The following is a 5,551-nucleotide window of genomic DNA, read 5'->3' as shown; positions in this document are numbered from 1 at the left end:
AGTATGATCCAACTGAGTGACAAGACTGTTAGTTTCACCAGCAGATGTCACTAGTGAGTGATGAATGAAGCATCAAGTAATGAACCATTTTGCAAAGCAAAGGGTTGGAAAGCTTCATCGCTTTATGATGCTTCAGTTGCCCATCACTACAGCTTGTCAATATGTTCCGTTTTACATTAAACTGCACTGGGGAGGGTGAATTGCAGCCACACCCCAGTGCCAAGCAGGAGACTTCCAGAGGTTTTAATGTTAAAGTTTTAGACCTGCACGCTACACAAGCAACCTTCCCAACGATGTGTGACCAAATGCCAGCATAAAGCAACCAGATGAGAGAGTCTCCCTCTATACTCTCCACCCATCATGAGGTGATTAGGTGCCAGGTGTTTTGAATATTGGGGCAGACTTCTTCCTGCTACAATAAGCTGTCTTAATACACTAAACTTCAGATTGAGATATTTCTATTCAAATATACAAAGTGAAAGAATAAAAGTGTGCAATGAAACACAAATTTATTTATACATATAATACTGGGAAAACTGCCCACAGGCAGGAGTTCAGTCTGCTGGTCAAACTAGGAGAACTCCAATGACTTCTGAGACATCCTGGTACACAGGCTAAAGCCAAGGATAAAAGAGAAATTATCCAAAAGTGGAATAGAAAATACATATCTGATTCCTTCAAATTCAGAAAAAAGATATTTTCAGCATGTTGGGCTCTGACTCGTAGCAGCTTCAGGCCAATTTACTAAATCGGAAATATTTCTCGGTTGTTTAGAAGCTAGTTTCTGGCTGCAAAGTCAAGTAATTCTGCTCTTAAAAATTATGTTTTTATTTTCTTTCATTCTTACCTGTGAAAGGTAATGGCACTGAATCCAGTTTGTATTGTGAAACAGTTGAAACAAGTCCACACAGCACATGACTTACAATCATGTGCTAGAAGGAAACAAACGCAGCCAGTACAACACTTTCATTCTATTGGCTAAAAGGTTGCCAGGCCACTTTGCCAAAAGGCAGTTACAGGTTTCATAAGCGAGCAGAGTCAGAATAGAGACTAAGTGTGGAGGAGAAGTTTTGAGTACAAGCATTACAAGTTTTGAGAAGAAAGACATGAAGTCCTGCTTTCAAAATATAAATATAAGCAAAATCTGACACTGGAAGGCACTTACCAATCATTTAAATTTGATTCTGAGATCATCACTTAATCCTTAAATGTGGCAAAAGTAATGCACCTCTTTCTGATTTTGCTGAGCACTGTGAATTGCAGGTCTTAATTTTTATTCACTATTCAAACAGAACCAAAAGGATCATTAAATCAATGATCTTTAACAAACATGACTGAACAAAATTTCCTTAATTTCTTCACATGTAGAACTGTATAAACAGCTTCAACATGCTGCAGGTACATACAGCCCTCAACTATGTGACCTCTCATAAACTGTTCAGATTCAAATAAAGGATGGGAGAGGCTTAACCCATCTCTTTGGACTGAGAACAAATACTGGAGGTTTGACTGTGCAGTGTCATAAAAATCTGTTTTTGTAACAGGACAAAAAATTACTGACATGTTTGGCAAGATATCTGAGTTGGATTAAACTGTGCAGCACATTGTCATTTTGGCCCCTTAATTTGCTCTTTACATTATTCTAGGGATGGGCGATATGGCTTAAAAATAAATCTACATTTTTTTAAATACAATTTCTGATTTTAATACTTTTTTTCTGTCTTTCTTTTCTTTAAAAATAAATTCCAAACTACAGAAAATATTTTTGAAAACTTGCTTTCATTTCAGTCATCCTTTCTGGGAGTTGACCTACAAAGTCCAAATAAATACAAATTGTAAAACAGTGAAAATAGTTGGTGGGAAAAAAAATAAATAAATAAAATTCCCAAATTATATATGGAAGCGCCCAACGATTTTGAAGATTGGTTAAATCCACAGCTCAGACCTGTCAGATGGTATAAGTAGCAAATAATATTTCACTTCTTACACACAGTAATAAAATACAGATAGGATTTTATTTGCTCAACCAAATTGAATCTCACACAAAACAACATTATGAGCTTGTTGCCATTGTATACCCATCCAGCTTGAGCAAAATCTATCAGTAACCTACATACATGTTGACCAGGTGTGTCCTTTCAACAGGATAATGTGCTATAGTACATTATCCTGTAGTTTTTAAGTACAGTGAAATAAACACAACACCGAATATTTGGAGCCAGTTTGTCTCCAGACTCTCCAGATCTCATCCAATTAATCATCAATCAATGCTGGCCAAATAAAGCCCACCTTTCAGCCACAAACTCATGGGTTTCAAAAGATCTGCTGATATCTTTAGTTCTGTTGTGTAGTTCATACCTTGATGGTTCAGGCCTATTTCCCTGATAACATAGTCACTGCTGCTGCAGGTGTGCTGGCACATTTCTCGTAAATATCTTGTTCCATCTCATCCCAAAGAGGATCTGTAGGACTGATATCTGGTGACTGTGGAGGCCGTTGGGGCATGGTGAACAGTTTCAGTTTCAGCAGTGGTAAAATACTATTTGCTGGATGAATCCATGCTTTCAACTTGTTTTCACCAAATTTTGGCCCTGACATCTGAATGCCACACCTTAAATCAAGACTTATAGTTCTGACAATAACAGACACTTTCTCCTGTATGAGTTGTAGGTGCAGTTTCTTGTTCTTTGCTGGAAAAGAGCTTTTTCTTTTCTGCTTTTCTGCTGCTGTCTCTCATTCAACTCTAGGTCCTCCATCTTTGCATACAATCATGATATTTTGCATAAATATCATGATTTTGTAGAAATAGAACAAGAATGTGTTCTATTTCTACCATTCTGAACCAGTCTGTCCTTCTCTGACTTGTGAAATGAGCAAGGCATGTCAGTCAACACAACGGTTGCTCACTGGATATTTGGTATTTTTCAGAGAGTTCTCTGGAAACGTGAGAGTTCTTACAGTACATCCACAGTTTCTGAAACACTTTAGTCTACCACATGCTTAACTGAAAGCTGAAAAGTTGACGTGCAGTTATGTGGTTGCAGACTTTTCACACACAACTTTAATGCACCTGAGTGCATTAATCACCTGAGTGACACCCCTTCCACTTCAGGATCCATTACACCCCTGACCAACGGGGTTACTACTGCCTCCCTGAATCCTAATTTTGGCTTTATGAAATCTTGACAGTGAGAGCCCCACAACTTTCTGCAACCAACCTTTTCCATGGGCAACGATGCCATTCCCCACCGCCCCCAAGAATCGTATTATTATAGTAGTTATTTAGTGAAGAACCATACAAATGTACAGAATTTCTTTCTGTGTCACATAAACTTTCCTCAGAAGTATTCATATCTCCTATGGATACAAAAACCAGAAAGTGGAAGTGAAATATTTGAAGAGAAATATCAACACTCCTCTCTGAGTGTATTATTTGCTGGAAGACAAACTGCTGATGTGCGGTCACATGGTTGTGGGGTGTTAGTTTTTGCACATCCTTAGAGATCCAGAAAATACAGCAAGCTGAGCTCCTATGGCAGTCCTCCTGCTGCAGTATGTATTATGGTGGTATGGCATATGCATGGTTTACAACAGCAAAGTAGATCCAGAGATCACAACAGAGAGGAACAATTATTACAAGTTCACAAGTTTGGAGCAGGAAATAATGAATAACAAGCTGAAAATTTTCATTTTACTTTTTCAGATCAGAACAGCGCAGGGGAGTTTAGTGTTTCAGTCGAATAGACGTGGAAAATGAATAATGAATAATGAGGAAAATTGAGTAGTTGAAACGAAAGGACAACATTGGTGTCTTATCACTTTTCCCTCTTAAACAACCATCAGACTAATCACACAATAGTTTCAGATGCACAGAGGGGTGAAAAGTTCACCAGGGAGATTTTGACAAGAAGAGGCGGACGGCATGAGGCTGAAAACAAAATGATGTGATTTTCATCAGGCAACTGTGGTGATGTGAGCCGATTCAGGACTTCGTACCGACCATGCTGGGTCGGTTTGAGCTTCAGCAAGTTGTTTCATTGAGTTGCCGGTATGTGATGGGCTGATTTGATATTCCTTCCAACAAGTTATTGAACAAATTTACATAATAAAGTGGTTGTGTGGTTGATTGGTATATTTTACCCATAGCTCCATAACAGTGGGCATCAACTATCTCCTTTATAAGAATAGAGTGAAAGTGCCCCAATTTGCTTTTAGTCCTTAAAATCAGCCTCACATTTCTTGTGTGGAACTCTGTCTGGCATGTAGGTCATTCTGAGTAGGGTCTTATTTAATCATTCATTCACTTATTTATTTACTGAGAAATGGCAAACACTTCCAACATATCAGTTACAGGGGCAGATTTTAATGATAGGGAAAATCCTGGCTGGCATAAAATGGTAGAAACGGAAGAGAAGTGCTTTAAAATATGTTTGTTCAAATGGAAATCTGTGTGTGGGTTGGTGTGTAAAATAACCTCGTTATTCCTCATTATTCCTTGGTGTATGTTTTACAGGAGCCTGTTTTGTATGACAACTATGTACCTGTGATATTATGTCTTCACACTGCTCTCAGGAGGAACTTGAGCAAAAATACTTTCAGACACTACATGTCAAGATGTGCAGTTTGAGGGAGTGTGGATGGACACAGCAGGACCCAGGAATGGTGGAAAATGATGCTTTTCAATGACGAATCAATACACAAAAATCCAGGCAGCACAGGTGAGCAGCGGTAATAGCTTTCACTCTGGTAGCAACTGGAACAAACATTTGACAACTGATGTAAGACTTCTGACAATAGAGGATAGACACGGACCTGACAGGGGACAAGAGAGACACAGGTGGGTATGAGTACACTGGGAAGGTAATCAGGGGAAGCAAGGGACAGCTGGGAACAATCAAGAGGCAGACTGGACAACACGGGAACTAAATAAACACAGAAAACCAAATCCCCACACTACAGACCATTCGTTGGCCTACCTCATGGCTACATGAAAACACTGTGAAATGATTGGTAGCAAATATTAAATCTGTTTTTACAGGACAATGTGCAGCTTCACACACAACAACCAAAACTTGAAAGAGTTCAACTGTAAACAGTGAGATATTCTCTGCTGGATGCTAAGTGATCTAACCTTTAGTTTGGCTGTTAGCCATCATGTGTGGAAAACAAAAAAGTGTCATTCTGAAACATTATTGCTTCTTGTTCAGTGTGTGAAAATCTTCCATTGTACTCAGCAGTTGAACATAGTTGAACAAGATAAACAGATGACTCCTCTTTTATTGTGCTTGACATATTTTTAAGCAAAACATATTTACTCTGTTATGTACAGTATATATGCATTATGTACATCAGGGGTGCCCAATCGACCGGTCGATCGCGGAAGGTTTTGAGTTGATCTCGGCAGGTGACAATCTGAACGCCACCAGGACGCTGAGAGCAGCACTTCCTCTTCTGACGGGCTTATCAAAAATATTAACAAATAAAGAATAATTATTTAAAAAAAATCAACGAGACGTGTTAAAATTAATAATCTCCGTAATTATTGTTTGAA

The 5,551-nt window shown here is 38.6% G+C and overlaps 1 long non-coding RNA gene across 1 annotated transcript in view; it reads left to right on the top strand.

Moving 5' to 3' along the window:
- The window catches only part of LOC107834852 (uncharacterized), a 2,375-nt gene extending 1,885 nt beyond the window's left edge, over positions 1 to 490 (top strand). The window contains exon 2 of the long non-coding RNA XR_001660677.1: positions 423 to 490. This is a non-coding gene — a long non-coding RNA (uncharacterized LOC107834852). The remainder of the gene's footprint in view (positions 1 to 422) is intronic.
- The last annotated feature ends 5,061 nt before the right edge of the window (positions 491 to 5,551 follow it).

The sequence above is a fragment of the Poecilia formosa genome, unplaced genomic scaffold (assembly GCF_000485575.1).
Source record: "Poecilia formosa unplaced genomic scaffold, Poecilia_formosa-5.1.2 Scaffold803, whole genome shotgun sequence".
NCBI lineage: Eukaryota > Metazoa > Chordata > Actinopteri > Cyprinodontiformes > Poeciliidae > Poecilia > Poecilia formosa.
The sequence above is the reverse complement of the archived record's forward strand: the minus strand, read 5'-3'. Positions and strand labels throughout refer to the sequence as shown.